This window comes from Artibeus jamaicensis, unplaced genomic scaffold (assembly GCF_021234435.1).
Source record: "Artibeus jamaicensis isolate MK-2021 breed Jamaican fruit bat unplaced genomic scaffold, CSHL_Jam_final contig_515, whole genome shotgun sequence".
Taxonomy (NCBI): Eukaryota; Metazoa; Chordata; class Mammalia; order Chiroptera; family Phyllostomidae; genus Artibeus; species Artibeus jamaicensis.
This window is the reverse complement of record NW_026521869.1, coordinates 2,760,307-2,786,363: the sequence shown is the minus strand read 5'-3', so window position 1 is coordinate 2,786,363 and position 26,057 is coordinate 2,760,307. Positions and strand designations below refer to the sequence as shown.

The following is a 26,057-nucleotide window of genomic DNA, read 5'->3' as shown; positions in this document are numbered from 1 at the left end:
TCATTATTTTTACATTTTCATTTCATTAATTGTTGGTGAAGTTAACAAAAATGTTATATATTTAACATGGACATTTGTGATTATTCTACTGTAAAATATTTGTTCACATCTTTTCCACATTTTTCTTTTGATGCATTAGTCATTTTCTTACTGATACCGTCATTCTATATGAAGAATATTAGGTCTTTGTCATATTGGTTGTAAATATTTTCCCAAAACGTCATTTACCTTTTAATTTTACAGATGTTTAGCTTTATGTGGTCAAAGCTATCAACATATCCTTTCTGGTTTCTTTCTTTGTTTCTAAACTTCAGAAATGTTTCCCTATCTTGAAAACTATCCTAGTTTCAAGTTTTACATTTTACTCTTTAGTAAACTGAAATTTATTTATGTACATCATATGAGGTAAAGATCTAAATAGATGGTCCCCCCATTTTAAATTTTATTTCCCCAGCACGCTTATTAAATGATTTCTATATTCTTCACGGATTCCTTTAAAGCAGTGGTCTTACTGAAGGTGATTTTTGCCACCCGGGGACATTCGACAATGTTGGGATAACTTTTTGGTTGTCATAACAGGGACAGGAATTGCATGGACATTTAATGGTTATCCAGTGGGTAGAGGCAGGGATAATGTAAACATTTTACATGCATGGGTCAGCCCTCAAAACAAAGAATTATTTAGCTCAAAATGTCAATAGTGCTGCTGTGGAGAAACCTATTTAAAAATTTATCTAAGGCTAACAGACCATCTCCATATTAGAAATTAGATGTTGTTAAATATGCAAGCCAGTTGCTGTGACTCACTTCTGAACTGACTACCTAGAGTTGTCCCTGTGAGAAACAGCCCAGGTCAGTGCCTACACTTCCTTGGACCTTCCTTCTCCACCCCCACCCCCAAGTTTGAGGCCCTTTTGGATGTTACGTTACATCTTTTTACATCTGGAGTGCATCTCCTGACTGGGAATAGCATGGCCTCACCTTGTTCTCATTTTCATAGTACCTCTAGGTATACTATATTGTAATAGTTTAAATCTTCATATTTTCCTGCTTCCTTAATATTCCCACAAATAGGCCTCATCACTTGCTGCTGTCCCCTTTTTTGTCCCCAACCCATGGGGGTATCCTGGATCCCATTCATACAGTCTGGTGCCTTAAAATTTTTTTTAAAAGTTGGGGGAGCACAAAGGAAGGAACATTTTCTTTTTAAATGTTTTATTGTTTATGCTATTACAGTTGTCTCAATTTCCCCCCTGTGTTCCCCTCCACCAAGCCTGCTCCCCACTCCCATAGGCAGTCTCCACCCCATTGTCCATGTCATGGGTAATTTGTATATGTTCTTTGTCTAATCCCTTACTTTTTCAACCAGTCCGTACCTTCTACCTCGCCTTCTATACCTGTCAGTCTGTTCCATGTTTCTGTGCCTTTGATTCTATTTTGCTTGTTAGTTTATTTTATTGATTACATTCCACTTAAAAGTGAGTCATATGGTATTTGTCTTTCATTAACTGGCTTATTTCATGCAGCATAGTATCTTCCAGTTCCACTGATGCTGTTGCAAAAGGTAAGAAATCCTTTTTTTACTACTGTGTGATATTCCAATGTGTAAATGTACCGCAGCTTTTTTATCCATTCATCTACTGATTGGCACTTAGGCTATGTCCAAATCTTGTCTATTGTAAATAACACTGCTATGAACATAGGGGTGCATATATTCTTTGGAATTGGTGTTTCAGGATTCTTACAATATATTCCCAGAAGTGGAATCATTGGGTCAATAGGCAGATCCATTTTTAATTTTTTGAGGAAACTCTATACTGTTTTCCAGAGTGGTTGTACCAGTTTACATTCCCACCAACAGTGTAAAAGGATTCTCTTTTCTCCACATCCTCACCAGACTTGTTGTTTGTTGAGTTATTTTGGCAGGTGTGAGGTGATATGTCATTGTGGTGCCAATTAAAAATTTGCATCTCTCTGATGGCTAGTGATGTTGAGCATTTTTTCATATGTTTATGGATCCTCTGTATTTCCTCCTTGGAACAGTGTCTATTAAGCTCCTTTGCCCATTTTTTAACTGGATTGTCTTCCTGCTGAGTCATATGAGTTCTTTACATATTTTGGAGATTAAACTCTTGTTCAATGTATCATTGGCAAATACCTTCTCCCATACAGTGGGTTCCCTTTTCATTTTGATGAAGGTTTCTTTAGCTGTACAGAATCTTTTTAATATGATGTACTCACACTTGTTTATTTTTTCCTTTGTTTCCCTTGCCCTAGGAGAGACTCTCATATATTGGCAAAAAATATTGCTTTGTGAATAGCTGATATTTTACTGCCTGTGTTTTCCTCTAAGATTTTTATGGTACTGCAGCTTATATATAAGTCTTTTATCCATTATGAGTTTATTCTGGTGTATAGTATAAATTGGTGGTCTAGTTTTATTTTTTGCAAGTACTAGGGCAGTTCTCCCAATACCATTTATTAAAGAGACTGTCTTTTTTCTTTGTAAAGATCTTATTTATTTATTTAGAGGAAGGGGAAGGGAAGGAGAAGAGAGGTAGCAAAACACTGATGTGAGAGAGAAACAGCTAATGGTTACTTCTCACATTCCCCCAACTGGAGATCAGGCCTGAAACCCAGGCATGTGCCCTGATTGGGTATTGAACCAGCAACTGTTTTCTTTGCAGTATGATTCCCAACTAAGCCACACTGGTCATGGCTGAAGAGGCTGTCTTTACTCCATTATATACTCTTGACTCCTTTATCAAATATTAATTGACATGGGTTTAAGGCACGGGTTTATTTCTGGGGCTGTGTTCTGTTCCATTGATGTATGTGTCTGTTCTTATGCTAGTACTAGACTGTTTTGACTACAGTGGCCTTATAGTATAGTTTGGTATCAGGCATTGTGATCCTTCCAACTTTCTTTTTTTCCCAAGAGTGCCAAGGCTATTTGGGATCATTTTGGTTCCATATAAATTTTTGGAGTACTTTTTTAAGATCTGTGAAATAAGCCATTGGTATTTTAGTAGGAGTTGCATTGAATCTGTATATTGCCTTGGATAGTACAGACATTTTAATGATGCTAATTCTTGCAAGCTATGAATCCAGTATATGCTTCCACTTATTTGTATCTTCCTCAGTTTCTTCAGTGTCCTATAGTGTTCTGAGTACAGGTCTTTTACCTCCTCAGTTAAATTTATTCCTAGGTACCTTATTTTTTGTTGTTGCAGTAGTAAATGTTGTTTTCTTAGTTTCTCTTTCTGATAGTTCACTATGGGTATATAAAAATGCCAACAATATCTGAGTATTGATTTTGTATCCCACTACTTTGCAGAATTCATTTATTAGGTCTGCTTGGGGTTTTTTTTTTTTTTGGAATCTTTAGGGTTCTCTGTATATATTATCATGCTAGCTGCAAGTAATGCCAGTTTAACTTCCTCCTTTCCAATTTGGATGCTTTTGATTTCTTCTTCTTGTCTGATTGTTGTGGCTAGGACTTCCAGTATTATGTTGCATAAGAGTAGTGAAAGTGGATACCCCTATCTTGTTCCTGGTCTTAAAGGAAACACTTTTAGTTGTTGCCCATTGAATATAAGGTTGGCTGTAAGTTTTTCATATATGGCATTTATCATGTTGAGTTATGATCCATCTATTCCCACTTTTCTGAGAGTTTTTATCATAAATGGGTGCTAGATTTTATCAGATGCTTTTTCTGCATCTATTAATATGATCATGTGATTTTTATCTTTCATTTTGTTTATATGACATACCACATTTATTGATTTGAGAATATCATACCAACCTTGTATTCTCAGGATAAATCCACTTGATCATGTTGTATGATCTTTTTAATGTATTACTGGACCCAGTTTGCTAATATTTTGTTGAAGATTGTAGTGTCTCTGATCATCAGGGATATTGACCTATAATTTTCTTTCTTTGTTGTGTCTTTATCTGGTTTTGGAATTAGGATAAAACTGGCCTTATAAAAAGAGCTTAGCGATCTTCCTGCTTCTTGAATTTTTTGAAATAGTTTGAGAAGGATAAGCATTAGTTCTTCTTTGAATGATTAGTAAAATTTGCCTATGAAGCAGTCTGGTCTAGGACTTTTGTTTGTTGGAAGTTTTTTTGTTACTGCTTCAATTTCATTAGTTGTTATTGGTTCATTCAAGTTTTGTTTTTCCTGATTCAGTTTTAGAATATTGTATATTTCTTAAACTGTATCCATTTAACCTAGGTTGTTCAATTTCTTGGCATATAGTTGTTCATTGTATGTTTTTTGCAGTCCTTTGTATTTCTGTGGTATTAGTTGTTACTTCCCCACTTTCATTTCCAATTTTATTTAGTTGGGCCCCCTCTCTTTTTTACTTGCTTGTCAATTTTGTTTATCTTTTCAAAGAACCAGCTCCTGGAATTGTTGATCTTTTGAATTGTTTTTATAGTCTCTATGTCATTTATTTCTACTTTGATCTTGATTATTTCCTTTCTTCTACTCACTCTAGCCTTATTTGTTGTATTTTTAGTTCTTTTGAGATTTTTCTATCTTCTTGAGGTAAGCCTATAATGCTATGAATGTCCATCTCAGTCATACTTTCACTGTGACCCATAGGTTTTGGATTGTTGTGTGTTCATTTTCATTTGTTTCCAAGTACTTTTTGATTTCCTCCTTGATCTCATTGATGATCCATTCGTTATTTAAAAACATGCTATTTAGCCTCCATTTTTTTCAATGTTTTTGAGGTGTTTTTTTTTATTGAGGTTGATTTCTAGTTTTATAACACTGTGATGTTAGAAGAGACTTGATAGAATTAGAATTTTCTTGAATTTATTAAGGGTTTTTTTTGCCCTACCATGCGGTTTATCTTTGAGAATAGTCCATGTCCACTTGAGAAGAATGTGTTTTATGTTGCGTTGGGATGAAATGTGTAAATATCAATTAAATCCATTCAGTGAAGTGTGCTATTTAAGGCCGCTGTTTCCCTTGTTAATTTTTTTTGTCTGGAAGACCTATCGATTGATGATAATGGGGTGTTAAAATCCTCTACAATGAATGTATTGTTGTCAACACCTTCCTTAAAGTCCACCAAGATTTTCCTTACTATATAGGTGCTCCTACATTGGGTACATATCTTTCCAAGGGTTATATCCTCTTGTTGAATTGTTCATTTTAGTATTATATAGTGACTTTGTCTCTTTTTTACAGCCTTTGTTTTAAAGCTTACTTTGTAATATGCAAGTATTGCTCCCCACCCCAGCTTTTTTTTTTTTTTATCTCTATTTACATGGAATACTTTTTTCCATCCCTTCACTTTCAGCCTGTGTAAATCTTTTGTTCTGAGGTGGGTCTCTTATAGGCAGCAGCATTGTCTTTTGATTACAGCATTTAATCCACTTACAATTAAGGTGATTATGATAGGTTCTTATTCATTGCAATTTTATTCCTCATTCTTTATAGGTATTTTTTCCTTCTTCAAGCAGTCCCTTTAACACCTGCCATGCTGGTTTGATGTAAATGAACTCCTTTATTCATTTTCTTTTCTCAGAAGCCTTTTATTTCACCTTCCATTTTAATCATAGCCTTATTGGATAGAATAGTCTTGGTTGCAGATCCTTGCTTTTCATTACTTTGAAAACCTCATACCAGGTCCTTCCAGCCTGAAGTGTTTCTGTTGAGAAATCAGCTGATAGTCATATTGGAACTCCCTTGCAGATAACTGTTTCGCTCTTGCTACCTTTAAGATTCTCTTTGTCTTTAAAGTTTGCCATTTTAATATTGATGTGTCTTGATGTGGGTCTGTTTGGATTCCTCTTGAGTGGGACAATCTGTGCTTCCTTAATTTGTGTCACTTTTTCTTACCAGGTTAGGGAAGTTTTCTGTCATTATTTCTTCAGACAGGATTTCTATGCCTTGCTCACATTCTTCTTCTGGTATCCATATAATACGGATATTGTTATGTTTCATGCTGCCCCAAATTCCTTTAAATCAACCTCATCATTTTTAAGTCTTTTTTCTTCTTGTTCCCTCATTGGATATTTTTTCTATCTTGTCTTCCAAATCATTGATTCAATATTTTCCTTCATCTGCCCTGCTTTTATTTCCTTCTAGTGTTCTCCATTTCAGATATTTCATTCTTCATTTCCAACTGGTTCTTATTCATAGTTTCTATGTCCTTTTTTCTTTTTAATATATTTTATTGATTATGCCATTACAGTTATCCCATTTCCCCCCTCATTCCCCTCTACCCTGCACACTCCCTCCCCCACCATTTCCCCCTTTAGTTTATGTCCATGTGTCACAAGTTCCTTAGATTCTATATTTCCCATACTATTCTTGCCCTCCCTCCTGTCTATTTTCTACCTACCGTCTATGCTACTACCTTCTCCCCCCTTCTCCTCCTCCCACTTCCCTGTTGCTAACCCTCCATGTGATCTCCATTTCTGTGGTTCAGCTCCTGATCTAGCTGTCCTCTTAGTTTGCTTTTGTTTTAGGTGTGGTTGTTAATAACTGTGAGTTTGCTGTCCTTTCACTGTTCATCTTTTTTTTATATTCTATTTCTTAGGTAAGTCCCTTTAACATTTCATATAATAAGGGTTTGGTGATGATGAACTCCTTGAATTTGATCTTATCTGAGAAGCACTTTATCCGTCCTTCCATTCTAAATGAAAGCTTTGCTGGATAGAGCAGTCTTGGCTGTAGGTCTTTGGATTTCATGACTTGGAATACTTCTTTGGAGCCCCTTCTTGCCTGTAAGGTCTCTTTTGAGAAATCAGCTGACAGTCTGATGGGAACTTCATTGTAGGTGACTGTCCCCTTATCTCTTGCTGCTTCCAGGATTCTCTCCTCATTTTAATCTTGGCTAATGTAATGATGATGTGACTTGTTTTGTTCCTCCTTGGGTCCACCTTCTTTGGGACTCTCTGAGTTTCCTGGATTTCCTGGAAGTCTATATCCTTTGCCAGATTGGGGAAGTTCTCCTTTATTATTTATTCAAATAAGTTTTCCACTTGTGGCTATTCCTCTTCCCCTTCTGGTACCCTTATAATTGGGATGTTGGAACATTTAAAGATGTCCTGAAGGTTCCTAAGCCTCTCCTCATGTTTTTGAATTCTTGATTCTTCATTCTTTTCTGTTTGGTCATTTTTTTTCTTCCTTCTGGTCCACTCCCTTGCTTTGAGTCCCAGTGTTGTTTCAATCACTATTGGTTCCCTGTGCATTTTGCTTCATTTCAATTAGTTTAGCCTTCATTTGTTCCTCTAATTTGTGACCAAAATCAGCCAGTTCTGTGAGCGTCCTGATCACTAATGTTTTGAACTGCGCATCCGATAGGTTGGCTATCTCTTGGTCTCTTAGAAGTATTGGCTCTGGGGCTTTGAACCATCCTACTTGAGCCATAATGTTTTGGTCTGGTCTGGCCTGTTATGTATGAGGGGCGGAGCCTCAGGTGTTCACCAGGGCGGGGCAACTCACAGGGCTGGATTGTGATGCTGTATGTGGGGGTGGGCTATGATGCTTGTTCCACCCTCTCTCTTGGGTTTTGGTCCCCTCTGCTGCTTCCCACAAGCAAACTGGGGCCCCCTGGTGCTGGCTCCTGGGTGTGTGGGCCTGTGTACCCTCCAGGACCCTGTGGATCTCACCAACAAACTCTCTGTGAGCCTGGGAACTTCTCCCAGCACCTCAACCCTGAAAGTTTTTCCAATTGGTGCTTTTAGGCTTTAATTCCCATCCCTGGGGCCCTAGCCTGCGTGGTCTGTCTCACTGCTCACTCCTTCGCCTGGTTTATCTGTGTATGAATGTGTAACCACAGTCAGCCAGCCACCTTGAGCCCCCACTGGGTCTGCCCATTGCCACTCCACACCTGGGATCTGCCAACTGCCGCCTGCACACCTGGGTCTGTCTGGCCACTTTTTCCTGCATGACCCCACTCTGCCAGCCACTGACTCCACCCCTCTTACTGGTCTGGCTGAATGGTTCATTGTTGTCAGACTTCCATACAGTTCAATTTTCTGTGTTTTGGATGTGTTTTTGTTACTAAAACTGTTGTCTTTAAATTTGGTTGTGCGACAATTTACAATAGCCAAGAGTTGGAAGCAACCTAGGTGCCCATCAGTAAACGAATGGATCAAAAAATTGTGGTACATATACACAATGGAATTCTATGCAGCAGAGAGAAAGAAGGAGCTACTACCTTTTGCAACAACATGGATGGAAAGCATTATGCTGAGTGAAATAGGCCAGGCATTGAAGGACAAATACCATATGATCTCACCTTTGACAGGAAGCTAAAGAATAAAACAAACAAGCAAACAGAATAAAAACAAAGACACTGAAATAGAGAACAAGTGGGCAGCGACCAGAGGGGAGAGGGAAGGGAACTTAAGGGGAAAAAGGGGGAGGGATTTTGAGGAACAAGTATGAAAGACACAGAGATGAGGACTGGGGGGGGGGGGGAATGGGAGAGAGGGGGGAGACCGGGTGGGGGGCGGGTGGGATGGGAGAAATAGATTAAAAAAAATGTACTTGAAAAGTAACTAAATAAAATTTAATATTAAAAAACAAAAAATAAATTTGGTTGTGCGAGAGGAGGCACAGTGTTCTACCTATGCCTCCATCTTGGCCAGAAGTCCCTATGTCCTTTTTTATACTGATGTAGTCCCCACTAAGTTCCTTAAAGTCCTCACTGAGTTACTTGAGCATTCTATAACCATTACTTTTAACTCTATGTTTGATAAATTGCTTGCCTCGATTTTATTTAGCTCTTTTTTGGGGGATTCCTTCGTTCCTTTCATTTGGAGATTATTTCTTTGTCTCTCCATTTTAACTGACTCTGTGTGTTTCCATGTATTCAATAGACCTGGTTTGACTCCCTATCTTTGTGGGGTGGCCTTATGTGGTAGGAGTCCTGTGGGACTCAATGGTGCATCTCCTTGACCTCCTGAGCTGAGTGCTCTAGGAGTGTCCCTTGTGTAGTTATCTGGGCTCTCATATTGTACTTGCATTGATTGTTGTTGGCCCATTAGTATAATTTCTCCTTCAGCTGGTTGACTGCACAGCTCAACTGTTGTACACTGTTGTATAGGTTCTGACAGAACAAAGCAAACAATACAAAAACAGAACCAAAAAAGCAAAAATTAAAAAGATCCCAGCAACAGCAAAATCAATGAAAAAGGGCAAAGAATAATAAAAGTGGAAATATAAATACAAAGAAAAAAGAATACAAGAACACCAAAGGAAAATAATTATTATGAGAGGAGGGAAGGAAGAGAAACAATAAGAGTAAAGAATAGAAAAAGAAAATTACTGAAAAAGGAAATTGACAATAAAGAACAATGAAAGGGAAGTAATTTTTTAAAAATAAGAAAAGGAAAGAAGTAGGAAAATGGTTTAAGAAAAAGGAAGAGCACAATAAGACATTTCAAAGAAAAGAATTGAAAAAAGAGACTTCTGGCTAAGATGGAGGCATAGGTAGATACACTTTGCTTCCTTGCACAACCAAAAGAAAGTCAATAACCAATTTAAAAAAAAACAGAACTGCTAGAAAATTAAACTGTATGGAAGTTTGACAACTGAGGAGTTAAAGAAGAAACACTCATCTAGACTGCACCACAATGCAGCAAAGTGGGTTGCCCTGCCCTGGCAAATACCTTAGGCTCCGCCCCTAACATAACAGGTGCAACAAGACAAAGAAATATGGCCCAAATGAAAGAACAAATCCAAATTCCAGAAAAATAACTAAGTGACAAGGAGACAGCCAAACATATGAGAGACAGAGTTCAAATCACTGGTAATCAGGATGCTCACAGAAATGATTGATTATGGATGAAAAATAAAGGAAGAATTGAAGGCTATACAAAGTGAAGTAGAGGAAAATATACAGGGAACCAACAGTGAAGAGAAAGAAACTGGAACTTAAATCAACAATATGGAACAGAAAGGAGAAACAAACATTCAACCAGAACAGAATGAAGAAACAAGAATTCAGAAATATGAGGAGAGGTTTAGGAACCTCTGGGACGACTTTAAATGTTCCAACATTCAAATCATGGGGATGCTGGGAGGAGAAGAAGAGCAAGAAATTTGAAAAAATAATGAAGGAAAACTTCCTCAATCTGGCAAAAGAAACAGACTTCCAGGAAATCCAGGAAGCTCAGAGGGTCCCAAGAAAGTTGGACCCAAGGAAACACACACCAAGGCACATCACAGTTACATTAGCCAAGATTAAAATGAGGGAGAGAATCCTAGAAGGAGCAAGAGATAAGGAGGCAGTTACCTATAAAGGAGTTCCTATCAGACTGTCAGCTGATTTCTGAAAAGAAACCTTGCAGGCAAGAAGAAGGGTCTGGAAGAAGTATTTCAAGTCATGAAAGACAAGGACCTACAACCAAGATTGCTCTATCCAGCAAAGCTTTCATTTAGAATGGAAGGGCAGATAAAGTACTTCTCGGATAAGGTCAAGTTAAAGGAGTTGATCATCACCAAGCTCTTATTATATGAAATGTTAAAGGGCCTTATCTAAGGAAAAGGAGATCAAAACTATGAATAGTAAAATGACTACAACTCACAAGTATTAACAACTGAACTTGAAAAAACCCCAAAAACAAACTAAGCAAACAACTAGATCAGGAACAGATTCACAGAAGTGGAGATGACATGGAGGGTTATCAGCAGGGAGGGAGAAGGGGGAGAATGAGGGAAAAGGAACAGGGAATAAGAAGCATAATTGGTGGGTACAAAATAGACAGGGGGAGGTTAAGAATAGTATGGTAGATGGAGAAGCCAAAGAATTTATATGTATGATCCACATACATGAACTAAGTGAGGGGAATGCTAGAAGGAGTTGGGCTGCAGGGCAGAGGTGGACAAAGGGGAGAAAAAACTGGGACAACTGTAATAGCATGATCAGTAAAATATACTTAAAAAATAACAAACATTAAAATACAAAACAATTAAAACAAGAACTAATAAAAAGGCTATGCAAAACAAATGTAAAAGAACAGAATAGAATTTGTGTCAGCAGAGGTTTGTGCTTGCCTTCTGGGTTGTCCCTTCAGACATGGCTCTGATATTGTCTGGAGCTGGTGTAAGTCAATATCAGATGCTTCCCATTTCTAGCCCTTGGCAACCTGTTCAAATCTACAAGTAATCCACAGTTTGTGTCTGTCTTCTCTGGGCTTGGCTCTGTCACCAATGGGTGTCACTGTGCTGCCAGACTGGTTTTTATTAGCACAGGGTCCAGGGGTTGGTCAGCAAACGACGGAGGGCACTAAAGGAGTACCTCCACGTACCTCTACCTGCTGGTCTGCTGTCATCCTTAGTCTAGCTGCTGACCTGTTTCTGAGAGGCCATCTGGCAGAATTGGAAGGGTAGGACCCCTATAGCTCACATACAAGGTGCTGTTCAGACCTCAGGGAAGATGGTGAATGTATTCCCCAGTCTAAGTCTGTACAGAATTATTCCCCTGAACTCGGGGGAGGGCAGAATCCCTAGTAGGCTAGTGATGGGGCCTCCAGAGCCAAGAGTTTGGGTCTGCTGGAAACCAGGAGGGTATTTCTGGATCTCCCATGAGGTGGAAGTGTCACAGGTGGACACAGGTAACCAGGTTCTTGATGATCAGGACAAAGAATTGAACTAAACACTCAGAGTTTAGAGCCGAGAACATGGGAACAGGCCAACTCCAAGCAGAGATTAACCTCATGGGCTGGAGGGACTCTATTCTTACAGGGCGGATCCTTCCCAGCTAGTTTTGGCAGGCTTTTACTGTGACAAGTAGTTGTAAAGCTACTGCACATGTGGTCTCCCATGGTTTTCCTGGATTGGCTGCCAGGGAAGGGGGTCCCACAGTGTTACCTAGTTGACCCCCCTTCTCCTGGGGTCCCCCTGTACTAGGTTCATCTTTCCCTTCGCCAGAGAATTATAGCTCTCCATGTTAGAGACTGGTGAAAAGGAGAGGAATTATTTATTCAAGTTATACAGATTTAAGAGTAATGACTTAATGTCTTCATCAAAATCCCAAAGTCCCTTAAAACACCCACAAACACACACAGTCCTTCTTTCCCCCTTTGCCCAGTCCAAGGTACCATATCTCAGGAAAAGAAATACAAAGCCGTGTGGTAGTTCTTTGCCAAAGCCGTGTGGTGATTCTCTGCCAAAGCTGCATGATGATTCTTCTCATGGCTGCGGGGGAGGTGGGGTGGTCCCCCCACTCTGGCCAAAGCTGGGTGGTTCTCTTTGCTAAAGCTACATGGTGATTCTCTCTCACATGGCTGTGCAAGTCCCCATTCCGGCCAAAAGTGCATAGTTCTCTCCTCAATGGCTGCTGCGTCTGCAGTTAAATCCCCGTGCCAATCTTCCTCTGCAGCCCCATTTCCGACTCCTCCCACAATTGGTTACACCTGCCAGGACTCCCATATCCTCCCAGCTTTACTGGGCTGCTGTGGTGAGTCTGAGCAGGCATGGAGCCAATAATCTTCAAGCTCTCACACAGGTGCTGTAACAGGGGCTGGGGAGTTACCTCCCAGTTACATCTTGAGTGGAAGTCACCCCCTTTTCCCTGGCTCAAAGCATGGCCACAGCTATTTAACATATCTATGAAACCAGTTAAAGGTTATAAATATGTTAAATGACCATTCTAGAGGTTATCTTCAAAACTGTTGCTCTGCAAAACACCTCAGTGGCCCTGCTCCATGTATCCCATCCCCCCAGCTCAGACTTGTGGGTGGTGAGGGCATCCCATATTTTTTGACATTTTCTGGACACCCTGAATTCTGGACCCCATTACAAATTCTTTTTTGAGGGCCCCCTGGCTGCACCCTCCTACAGAAGCACCTCTCTGGTTCCCAGGACTCATGTATAGAATGGCTGTGCCCTTAAGCCAGTCTCTCCTGTGAATGTGCTGTGTTACTTTCTCCTTAGCAGAGGTTAAGATGTAGGATAGGGCAAAATAGGGGGGGGGGGGAGATGCAGTGTGAGGCAAGCAGGATTCCTGGAGGGGAACTGTGGGGTTCCAGAGGAGGAGTGAGCAAGATTCCAAAGGGTGTGGCCAGCAGTTCCCCACAGGATGGGTTACTTGTTTTCCCCTGGGAGGGGCTTGCTCTTCTCAAGAAAAATGGCTGTTGTGGTATTGAGCTCTGTCCCAGCACAGGGAGCCCAGCAGCCAATCCCCTTTGTCTCTCTGCAGTGCCTGCCACTCCAGACTCTCCTTGTGTGACTCCAGTCTGTGCCACCTTCCCTTCACCTGAGCCCAAGGTGAGTGGTGGTGAATGAGAAGCCTACTTTGTGGCCCCTTGGCAGGGTGGGCCCCTTGGCAGGGTGGGTGGGTGGGGGGTCCAAAAATAGTGGTTTTGTCTCCAGGGGGCTATATCTCTCCCCAGCAAAAAAAATACTACAGCCTTTCACTGCTGGTTGCTACATGGGTGGCAGATCCCGGCACAGGTGCTCTCTGCTTGGGTGCCTGGTCTGGGATCCAGGCTTCACTCCTCTCAGGGAAGCTCCGACAGCTGAGCCGTACCTTGGCCTGCCACCTAAAGGAGAGGTGCTGACCCTTTTCCCATCTCTGTCCTTCCTAATGGTCTTGAGGTGATTTCTACCCATCTTTGGTTACAAGTCCCCTCTTCAGGTAATCTTTTATTGTTTATTCTGTGTAGCTGATCCCCTCTTTTAATTTTATTTCCATTTTGGTTCTGGGAAGTGGTGCAAGATAGATCCTCCTATTCCCCCCAGTATCTTGGCCAACCTATCCTGGAAGGAGCACCTTTGGTCCTGCTCCACTAAAATAACTGAGGGGGTTTCTCAGCTCATTTGAGATTACTAACCTCCTACTCCACCTGCCTGGGCACTTTTAAGTGCTGCTACCTATTGAAAGGTTTTCTTAGGCTCTGCCAAGGAAGAAAATGCCAATCAGCCACAAAGTTAGGCAGTACAGAGCTTTATTGGGGTTTGTGCACCCAGGTGAGGTTCCCCTGTCCACAGAGTGGGGCTGGGGAAGTCGCGCCCGAGCAGGGAATATGGCAGGGTTTTATTTTGGTTGGCTCCCTGTGGGAGCTGGGGATTGGTCCCCTCTGAACAAAGCGGCAATATATCATTGGTGGCTTTCCTCGGGCTCAGGTTGCTATGCGGATATTCGTTTTGGCAAAGCCTGCCCTGGTTTGATGTCAGCCGTCTTTTCTGGGTTGTAGTTCAGCTGCCATTTTGTCCTACCCCGCCCATCCTGACACCTATTGACATGCTAAGAGTATCTTTAGAATTAAATTGTCATTAAACAAAAAATTTAAAAGACAAAGCTGAGGCCCTTGGATTCTACTTGTAGATCCAAGCCCCTGGAAAGTTGATTGGACCAGGTGGAGAGATCTCCCCTGCCAAATACAGTGTGTGTGGGGGGGGGTGTCATTCAGGAACTTGTCAGGTAGACATCCAAAGAGAGGGAAAAAATACTGCTTAGAGATACAAAGCACTCTAAACGATTTTTGTTTAACAACACAAAGAAAAGGGGTGGAACGCTGATTATCTTGTAGTTGGTGGGGGGCTGTTCCAGAGAGAAGGTACGGCCTAGAGACACCAGGTGCCTTCCTCTTTTCCCCTTTCATCTTATCAACCAGAGACAGAAATAAAGTTCTTGGTTTCAGGTAGCTAAAAGCCTAGGGAATAAAACAGGGGTATGGGTATATTGCCACTTCAGGCAGCTACAACCCCAAGGAGGAAAAAAGAAACACAACACCTTATATGCAGAACAAACTCAGATCCCGCTAACATAATGCTAGTCTTGCATTATTTATTGATTTAAAAAAAACATCAAGAACAACAAAAACCCTAAATATAGGGAAAAGTAAATAAATTAAACACATTATATATAATGTGTCTATGCATAATTTAGTTAAAGCATGGCTCCATAACTTAATCCACTTGGAAATCCAGAATGAACATATAACTTTTAGATACTGAAGAATTTCTATAACACAAAGATTAAAAGGGTGCTGATTGCGTTCTGTGCCTCTACAACCTGGGTTCTACATTAATGTTTGTTAAAATGCACCAATTAATAAAACATCTAAGGACTTAATACTAGGACTCAGAGTTGTTTGAATGCATCACCCTAAATTTAAACAGGTACTCTGTATGACCTTGGAAAGGTAATTAAATATAAAATAGAGAAAAATTGGTATGCCTCATTTTAACTGTAGCCTTGCCTAAATTTCTCATAATCACAGTACTCATTGCCCTAAAATATTCCATATTAGACATAGATGCTCTAATATAATGAATAATATATTTAAATGAATGTAAGTTTTTGGCACTTACGAATTGACTTGATAAGTGGAACCCCAGTTAAAATAGTTAATATGGCCTACAATAAATTAAAATAGGACCTTCAAAGATTAAAACTTATTCTATAAAACCTAGTAAGTAAAGGAGTGAGTATCTCCACAGCATCTCCATTTGACAGCCTAATTTTGCCTGTTCTTAAATCTGAAAAGCAGATAAATAAATGGCACCTCAAATGGATAATTGCAACCTGAATGCTATGGTCCTATCCATCAAGGTCCCCATATCCAATATTATTGAAATTATGGGTTCTCTTGGGTTCTGTCCAAAGAACAAGGAATAAATGTTTTCCTCTTAGAGATTTGACTAACATGTTCTATTCGGTGCCTATTTCATTTGTTTTTTAAATCTTTATTTATTTATTTTTAGACATGAGGAGGGAGAAAGTAAGGGAGAGAAACATCAATGTGTGATTGCCTCTCACGCACCCCCTACTGGGGACTTGGCTTGTAACCCAGGTATGTGCCCTAACTGGGAATCAAACCGGCGACCCTTTGGTTTGCAGGCCAGCACTCAGTCCACTGACCCACACCAGCCAGGGCTTTAATGGCTATTTCAATAGTCAGCTGCAGTTTGCCTCCACCTTCAAAGGGACATAACATAAAGGTATTTCAGGCTACCCACAGAGCTTTACCATCATACAGTTTTTGCAAATAAGACCTTCACTACATCCATATTTCTCCAGGAGCACACATGTGACATTATGTTGATAGCATCCTCCTCCAAGAAGACTCATATGACATATTGGTTAATGACACATAAATCCAACATCATTTAGTCATTTGGGGGTTCTGGTAACAACATAATCCTCATTTAAAATTTTTACTTACAAATTTAAAATCAACAGGCATTCCTGTTAGTACCTTCAAAAATTCCATCACCGTAGAGCCTTTGGCAACCTCTTCTCATGCCTCCTGGAGTCTCTGAACCACTTCTGATGACCGTTGGTTGCCTCAGGGCTTCTGATGCAAGGACTTGCATCTGTACATCTCTTCATTAAAACAACAAATGACTAGCTACCTACTGGGCTGTCCTCAAACCAGAGGCTCACATAGACCCTGAGCCTGTGAACCTCCATATCCATAGGCCCTTATTCTTTGAATCATAAAAATTACACTTTACAAACTCAACACAGCTAACAAGGCCTCATCAGGACAGGTTCGAGCCAAATCTTAGCCTTCTGGTATATTCCACCTGCAGGAGGGGGTGGCTTTCCTTGTTCTCAGTCTTTTGTCAGATGTCCAATGATGTACTAAAGGAAGTCACTTCTTCCCCAGATCCCTTACCTCCCTGGGGAGCTTCTTGTAACTACCTGAACAACGATGGCAGTGGCATTGCTACCCATCATACATGATGGAGCTCTGTGGAACATTGCTACTTTTCACCCCTTAGCCAGTACATCCCTGGTAAAAACGGGACCCAAGAAACAACATACTTAGCCAAACTTCAGGTAGTCATCTTAGTGCCTGGATATCCTGGCCAACAATGTCCCCATCTTCACATTTATTTTAAATTGTTTGGCCATTTCCTAAAAATTACCCCCTTCAGGGTAAAATATTTTATAAATCTCTTTTCTCACAGATACCCAAAATGAAAATCAAAGTTACACATGCCTCTGGATACACTGAGGCCATTACAGAAGGCTTTGCCAAGACATTCCTTATTCTTTTCAGAGTTACAGACATTATGGGTAGTAACCAAAGCACAGTTTCACTTTTCAAAATACACAACACTGGGCTTTTGGAAGAGGTTTTCCACAGAACTTTCATGTTCCTGATAAGTTCCACATAGATACAAATGGTCTTCTCAAACAACTCCTTTTCAAATTCTAGTATTAAAAAACTCTAAAATTCTCTACTTTACTCAGGTCTTAATTTATTTTTATAAATTTTCAACTTATCCCCCAAGCATAGGGCTGGGGACCAAATCAAGGCCACATACTATACTCTCTTAGAACTCATTAAACTTAGGTTGTCCCACACGCCAGGCAATTGCTCATTTGATAAGGGACCCATTTAACCTCGACTGCCACCAAAACCTAAAACAAAACCTGTACAACATTCTGTTGACTGTTGCTGTTATTACTGGTCTGGGTGCTTTCATTGGTTGACAGTCTGGAAGCTCACAGCAACTAAGTGAGCACCCTCTTGAAAAGGATGCTCTAGTCCCATATCCCAAACAACATTGTCCTGACCCAAAATCTTATGGCTGCAGTTGACGTTGCCCCAGAAGACATCACTTCAATCCAAGACCTTGTCACTGGAGATGAGTCTACCTCTTACACTAAAATCTACACTCCAGGGACATCGATGGACTGTCTCTCCTGTGGCACAAAGTGGACACAGGACATTTTTGCATTTATTCTTGTTTGTTATCTGCTTAGTCCATGATTCCAGTTTACTCCTTGTTCTCTGTGAAAATGTATACCCTACATGTCCATGCATAAAGGGATATCTGGTAGAAGTTACTAATGTTAATGGAGATTATTGCTTTCCCCGGGGCATTTGCCTTCTATCAGTCAGGCTCTTAATTCTGTGGGGATAGGACTACCCATTCATTCCCTGGTACCTCTTCCCAAATCCCCCTTCCTGGTTTTCACCATCATCTTTCTTTGTGTCTATTACTATGACTATCACAACCACTCTCTCCCTTTGGCTAAACACCACCAGCTTCTCACAGATTCATTATGCTCTAAGTAGTGGCACCTTCAGGTATTATTGTGGCCCAGATTCATAGGCACAGCTCCTTATGTAGTCCTTGTTGACTCCCTGACAGGTTTTCCCTAATGAAACCATTACCCAGTGTGCAATGGTTATATTGGGGATTCCTATAGTTGTTTATCTGATGGGTACTTCCCTGTTTCCATCAACCTAAGAATGCTACAGAGAGATATGATCAGATCACTAAGGAGAAGTAGGCAGGGGCTGTAGGAGGGTTTTGCCAAGGCAATGGTAAATAGTCTAGCATGGGATTGGCTGAGAAGCTCAATGCCTCCAGAATGCATGGAATTCTGGGCCAGAAGATTTGAAATAAAAGAAGGGCTCTTGGATTCTCAGACTGGCTGGCTTTGGCTCTCTGGCTCTCTACTCTTTCTCAAGGGTGTCTGGGTGATCATGCTGCAGCTTCCTGCATTTCCCAGTGGACAGTCTTTTGTATGGGAAGGAACTCCGAGCAAATTGTAGGATCAGGCTGGCCTGGTAGAGGGTAACAGGGTTATTTTTCTTTGGGTGTTCTAGAGGGAACAGGCTCTGAGGCAGAAGCTTGCCATTCTTCCAAAATTGTATAGATTTTGTGTCTTATGTTGTTTTAGTTTGCAAACTAACCCTATAAAATAAGATAATGAAAAACTAACAGGAAGAATGATAGAACTCAGGTGTTAAAGAGTTTAGCCTTAATTGATAGGCTTAAGTGACTAATGCATGTGGAAAGCTGTTATTCCAAAATTGTGTAACTTTTGAATAAAGACTCCTTTTCTTTATCACCAAAACTTTGCCTTTGGAATTTTGCCTAGAGGGTGGCAGCAGGCAGCAGGATCCCACTTGCTGTTCAGTAACAAGGATGCCAGGCAAAAAAGATAATATTTATTACTTTTATGATATAACTTGCCATAACTACAGGAGTGGCCAGCATTGGCACCAATATAGGGTCCCTTTTCCAACAAATCAAGTCATAACTGCCAACCAGCACCTTTTCTTTCTTTTTTTTTTTAAGTTTTTTTAATTTATTTATCTTTAGAGGGGAAGAGGGGAAGGAGAGAGGGAGAGAAACATCAATGTATGGTTGCCTTTTGTGCGTCCCCTGCTGGGAACTGGCCTGCAGGGAACCAGCCTGCAACCCAGGCATGTGCCCTGACTGGGAATTGAACCGCGATTGTGTGGTTCGCAGGCGGGCACTCAATCTACTGAGCTACACCAGCCAGGGCTCCAACCAGCACCTTTTCATGGCCCTTAGAGAACATTCAGAAGCTGCACAAGACAGTCTCTTATGCAAGAAACCTTTGAGTCTCTAGACCAAATAGTAATGGATAACAGATTATTTTTTGATTACTTATAAGCCAGGGAGGGAGGGGCCACGGCTACTTACAAGTCCATGCAGGGTGCCTCCTACTGTATGAAATTACTATGTCTGGAAAGGTACAGGCCAAACTGTGAGGAAATGGGACAAGAAGTAAGGATCTCTCATAACATAACCAACAGATTCCCTTAAATTCAGAGATGTCTGGTCTGTTCTCTTGGTCATTGCCCACAACGTAGATTGCCTAGTTGTGCATATTCCTGTCATAGTCCTACTAAGATTCCTTAGTTATCACCTTCATCAAAGTTTGCCTTCCAGTGACTAAGTCAAGCTGTACCACTCACCTTTAACATCTCCACAGACCAGGTGGCAAGTCCTCATTAGTATTGTTTCTGATGTTAACACATCACGGGGTTGATTACATTATAAATTTTAAAAACTTCATATTTTTCTACTGCCTCAATATCCCCACAAGCAGGCTGTGAGTACCCTAAAATCCCCTCACCCTTCTGATTTGTGCCTGTTACTATAACTACCACAACCACTCTTTTCCCTTGGCTAAACACTGCCACCTTCCCCCTAAAGGCACTTGCCTATGGATTCTCTCTCCCTCTCCTTCTTTCCCCTCTCCTCTCTCTCCTCCCCACCAGCTTGGTTGAGTCCACCCATTGGGCATCCTCCCCTGTGACCTCCTGAGTGGTATTGCCTATCTAGAACCTGGGAGTAAGATCAGTCTCTCACTTTCATGTACTTCTCTGTGGTATTTTTATTAGCCCGTGTTCTCAACGGACTGATCACCCAAAAATATATACATATCTAAGTAACAGAATTATTCCTTACACCACATGTACCTGTGGCCTTTTCAGCCAAACTACTTCAATTGCATGTAGCATCCGGTCTTTCCGGACAAACCCTCCAAATCAGGTGAAGAAAGATGCAGTGGAACTTCTGGCCAAGATGGAGGCATAGGTAGACATATTGTGCCTCCTCCCACAACCAAAAAAAGGACAACAAAAATTTAGAAACAAAAAAAACAACCAGTACTGACAGAAAAGTGAACTGGATGGAAGTCTGACAACCAAGGAGTTAAAAAGGACACATTTATCCAGACCGGTAGGAGGGGCAAAGTCCAGACATGGGGTGGATAGGGGTCAAGGCAAAAATAAAATGGCACCTGGCAGACACAGGCTCGGGGTGGCAGTGAGTAAACCGGGTGAGGCAGTGGATTGTGGAGGGGCATGGCGCGCAAGGTGGCTGGTGGACCAGGTGGTCCCACATTATCGCAAAGATAAACCAGGCGAAACTGGAGAGTGAGACAGAGCACATATCCCAGGGCTCCAGTGCAGGGAAATAAAGCCTCAAAACACCAAATGAAAACAGCTGTGGGGGGTGAGGTGACAGGTAAAACTCCCAGCCTCATAGGAGAGTATGTTGGAGAGACTCACAGGGTCCTAAAAGGTACACAAGCCACCCACACAGGAATCAGCACCAGAAGGGCCCAATTTGCTTAGGAGAAGCAGCTGAAGGGACTAAAATCCAGCAGAGAACTGAGTAAGCACCACCATTGTTCCCTCTTGGACCCCTCCCCCACAAACAGCATCAGGACTCAGACCCGGTGGATTGCCCCGCCCTAGTGAATGCCTAAGGCTCCACTCCTCACTACATAACAAGCATGTCCAGACCAAAAAAAAAGAAAGAAAAGTCTCAAACGAAAGAATAGATCAAACATTCAGAACAAATACAACTAAGCAACAAAGAGAAAAATAGCCAACCTATCAGATGCACAGTTCAAACAACTGATGATCAGGATGCTCACAGAATCAGTTAAATTTGGTCACAAATTAAATGAAAAAAATGAAGGCTATGCTAAGTGAAATAAAGGAAAATGCATGTGAAACCAATAGTGATGGGAGGGAAACTGGGACTCAAATCCGTGGAGTGGACCAGAAGGAAGAAAACAACAACAAAACAGAAAAGAATGAAGAAACAAGAATTCAAAAAAATCAGGAGAGGCTTAGGAACCTCCAGGACATCTTTAAACGTTCCAACATCCAAATTATAGGGGTACCAGAAGGGGAAGAGGAACAGTTACGAGTGGAAACCTTATTTGAACAAATAATAAAGGAGAACTTCCCCAATCTGGCAAAGGAAATAGACTTCCAGGAAATCCAGGAAGCTCAGAGAGTCCTAAAGAAGGTGGACCCAAGGAGGAGCACACCAAGGCACATCATCATTACATTAGCCAAAATTAAAATGAAGGAGAGAATCCTACAAGCAGCAAGAGATAAGGGGACAGTCACCTACAAAGGAGTCCCCATCAGACTGTCAGCTGATTTCTCAAAAGAGACCTTACAGGCAAGAAGGGGCTGGAAAGAGGTACTCCAAGTCATGAAATCCAGAGACCTACATCCAAGATTGATCTATCCAGCAAAGCTTTCATTTAGAATGGAAGGGCAGATAAAGTGCTTAAATAAGGTCAAATTCAAGGAGTTCATCATCACCAAGTCTTTATTATATGAAATGTTAAAAGGATTTCTCTAAAAAAAAAAAAGATAAAAAATATGAACAGTGAAAGGGCAGCAGACTCACAGTTATTAACAACCACACCTAAAACAAAAGCAAACTAAAACAACAGCTAGATCAGAAGCAGAAACATAGAAATGAAGATCACATGGAGGGTTAGCAATAGGGGAGTGGGAGGAGGAGAAGGGGGGAGAAGGTACAGAAAATAAGTAGCATAGACGGTAGGTAGAAAATAGATAGGGGGGCAAGAATAGTAGGGGAAATATAGAATCTAAAGAACTTGAGACGCATGGTCATAAACTAAAGGGGGGAATCATGGGGGCGGGGAGTGCAGGGTGGAGGAGAATGAAGGGAGAATAGGACAACTATAATGGCATAATAAATAAAATTTTTTTAAAAAAGAAAAAGTAGCTAACCTGGCTAAACTAACAGGTGTCCAAACCAAGGTTTTAAAGAGGTTGGGGTAAGTCACTGACTTCAGTTTTGCATATGTAACTAAATTCAGTAAAGAAAACATTCTAGGTGATTCTAACCTCTTCTAAAACAAACTAGATCTGTTGATATCAAAACCTGTCCTAGACTTCTGCCAAGATGGAGGCATAGGTGGAAACACCTTGCATCCTCGCACAACCAAATCTAAAAACAATACAGTTTTTACAACAATAAACACAACCAAACCACACAGAAAATCAACAATACAGAGTCCGAAAAAAACGAATTGCTCAGCTAAACTGGTAAGAGGAGCGAAGCCTGCAGCGGAGTGGGTTAGCCAAAAAGGCCGGGGTGGTGCTCAAGCAGACAAAGGCGCGGATCCCAGGTGCGGGCTAGCCACAGGTGGACACAGGGAAGCGGTGCGGCTGGCTGTCTGTGGTCGGTTGAGCATTTGCGTGCAGATAAACTAGTGAAGAGGTGAGCATTGAGACCGCGGCGGGCTCTCACATTTCTGCTTGGTTAAACAGGCGGGTGAGTGGTGGGACAGACTGGGTGAGCAGAGAGGACCGCCATTGCTCCCTCTCTGACCTGCACCCACATACAGTGTCACAAACCAGTGACCTGGGTGGCCCCGCCCTTGTAAACAACTAAGGCTCCGCTCCTCATACTTAACGGGCCAGAACAGACCAAAAATGGCTCAAGAACAACTCAGAGCCCCAGAGCAGATAAATCTAAGCGATGAAGAAATAGCCAAATTTTCAGATGCACAGTTCAAAACACTGGTCATCAGGATCCTCACAGAACTGGTTGATTTTAGTCACAAATTAGAGAAACATATGAAAGCTAAACTAATTAAAATGAATGGTAATGCACAGGAAACCAATAGTAATGGAAAGGAGACTGGGAATCAAATCAAGGGAGTAGACCAGAAGGAAGGAAAAAAAGACCAAACAGAAAAATATGAAGAAACAAGAATTCAAAAAAATGAGGAGAGGCTTAGGAACCTCCAGGATATCTTTAAACGTTCCAACATCTGAATTATAGGGGTACCAGAAGGGGAAAAGGAACAGCCACGAGTGGAAACCTTATTTGAACAAATAATAAAAGAGAACTTCCCCAATCTGGTAAAGGAAATAGACATCCAGGAAATCCAGGAAGCTCAGAGAGTCCCAAAGAAGTTGGACCCAAGGAGGAACACACCAAGGCACATCATCATTACATTAGCCAAAATTAAAATGAAGGAGAGAATCCTAGAAGCAGCAAGAGCTAAGGGGACAGTCACCTACAAAGGAGTTCCCATCAGACTGTCAGCGGATTTCTCAAAAGAGACCTTACAGGCAAGAAAGGGCTGGAAAGAGGTATTCCAAGTCATGAAATCCAAAGTCCTACATCCAAGATTGCTCTATCCAGCAAAGCTTTCATTTAGAATGGAAGGACAGATAAAGTGCTTCTCAGATAAGACCAAATTCAAGGAGTTCATCATCACCAAGCCCTTATTATATGAAATGTTAAAGGGACTTACCTAAGAAAAAGAAGACAAAAAAGATGAACAGTGAAAGGACAGCTAACTCACAGTTATTAACAACCACACCTAAAACAAAAGCAAATTAAGAGGACAGCTAGATCAGGAGTGGAAACATAGAAATGAAGATCACATGGAGGGTTAGCAACAGGGGAGTGGGAGAAGGAGAAGGGGGGAGAAGGTACAGAAAATAAGTAGCATAGAGTGTAGATAGAAAATAGATGGGGTGAGGGTAAGAATACTAGGGGAAATACAGAATCTAAAGAACTTGAGACACGTGTTCAGGAACTAAAGGGTGGGGGGAATGGTGGGGGCGGGTCTGCAGGGTGGAGGGGAACCGAGGGGGTGGAAATAGAACAAATGTAATGACATAATCAATAAAAAAAAAATTTAAAAAAAAACTCTGCTAATAGGTAACTTTTTCCTGGTACACATTCTTTAATTGATTAGAAAACATTTCTGTGGTTTTATAATTCATTAAGAAACTGAATGTTTCCCAGGCAGGGTACATGCCTGGGTTGCAGGCCAGTTCCCAGTGGGGAACGCATGAGAGGCAACCATACATTGATATTTTTCTCCCTCTCTCCTTCCCTTCCCCTCTAAAGATAAACAAATAAAATCTTAAAAACCAAAAAAGAAACTGAATGTGCTTTGGACGGGAAACTTCCTTTGGGATTCCAAACCTCCCTTGTTTGTTTTTTCTAATTTTGGCCTACTACTCCTTAAACTTTGGCCATTTAAGAAAATTATCAAAGTACTTACTGGCATGTTTTGGGAAGCTGCCTGATTATTAATCCATGTAGTGAAAAGATGGAGCTGAAAGAGATCTTTCTGAACTGCTTAGTGGACTTTCCCTCAAGATATAAGGAAAGCAATCATTGTTGTCTTTGTGTGTGTATGTGAGGGCATGAACTGTGGATGAGTTTTTTAAAAAACAAGAATTTATAATTTTGGTTAAGGAATTATAAAAGTTCATCAATTCAAATCTGTGAGATTTGATATATTTTATTTTTTTAAGTATTTTATTTATTTTGAAAGAGGGGAAGGGAGGAGAAAGAGGGAGAGAAACATCAATGTGTGGTTGCCTCTTGTGCCCTCCCTACTGCAAACCTGGCCTGCAAGCCACACATGTACCCTGACTGGGATGTAAACTGGTGACCCTTTGGTTTGCAGACTACCACTCCATCCACTGAGCCACACCAGCCATGGCTGATATCTTTACTTTTATTCAGAAATAATTAGGACTTCCAGTCAAGATGGAGGCAAAGATAGATAGAGTATGCCTCCTCACACAACCAAAAGAAGAACAACAACAAATTAAAAAACAAAAAATAACCAGAACTGCCAGAAAATTGAACTGTATGGATGTCCGACAACCAAGGAGTTAAGAAGAAACACTCATCGAGACTGGTAGGAGAACAAAGATGGGTAGCCAGGGCAGAGAGGACACATGGCAAGGTGGTAGCTGTAGGATTAGGAGGGTGAGATGGCAACTGTCAGTCCCACATTTGTATGCAGATAAACTGGGATGAACAACTGGGGGGCTAGATATACTGTCCAACCCCGGATTCCAGCCTTGGAAAAGGAAGCCTTGAAAACCTCTGGCTGTAAAAACCTGTGAGGGTTATGGTGGTGGGGAAACTCTCAGCCTCACAGTAGATTTCATTGGAGATACTGCCCATGGGGTCCTAGAACATATGGAAGCCCACCCACCTAAGAATCAGCACCAGAAGAGCCCAATTTGCTTGTAGTAGGGGAAGTGACTGAAAGTCGAGCAAGTGGCATTGTTCCCTCTCTGACCCCTCCCCCACATGCAGTGATGTGAGTTACCCCACCCTGGAGAATACCTAAGGCTCTGCCCCTTGTAGTGGGTGCATGAGACAAAAATATGGCCCAAATAAAAGAATAGATAAAAATTCCAGAGACTTCCGCCAAGATGGAGGCATAGGTGGAAGCAGTTCACCTTCTCACACAACCAGGTTTAAAAACAACAAAGTTTTAGCAACAAAAACACAGCCAAACCACAGAAAATTGAACTACATGGAAGTCTGACAACAACAAACCCTTCAGCCAAACTGGTAAGAGGGGCAGAGCCAGCAGCAGAGTGGGATCAGGCAGGAGAGATCCACTGGACTGACCCGGGAGCGAGACCCAGGTGTGCCAGCAGCCATGGGCATATCTCAGGTGTGGAGAAACGGGCAGACCCACTGAGGGCGCAAGGTGGTGGACCCACTGAGAGCTGATTGC

General features: G+C 41.3%; 1 protein-coding gene across 6 annotated transcripts in view; it reads left to right on the top strand.

Moving 5' to 3' along the window:
• TMEM150C (transmembrane protein 150C) overlaps positions 1 to 26,057 on the top strand; it is a 100,866-nt gene that overhangs the window by 29,556 nt on the left and 45,253 nt on the right. For 4 of the 6 annotated variants that reach the window (XM_053668904.1, XM_037150726.2, XM_053668906.1 and 1 more), the window contains exon 2: positions 13,179 to 13,246. The exons of the other annotated variants lie outside the window; for them this stretch is intronic. The gene's annotated coding sequence lies outside the window, so the exon portion shown is untranslated. The remainder of the gene's footprint in view (positions 1 to 13,178; positions 13,247 to 26,057) is intronic. 6 annotated transcript variants of the gene reach the window in all.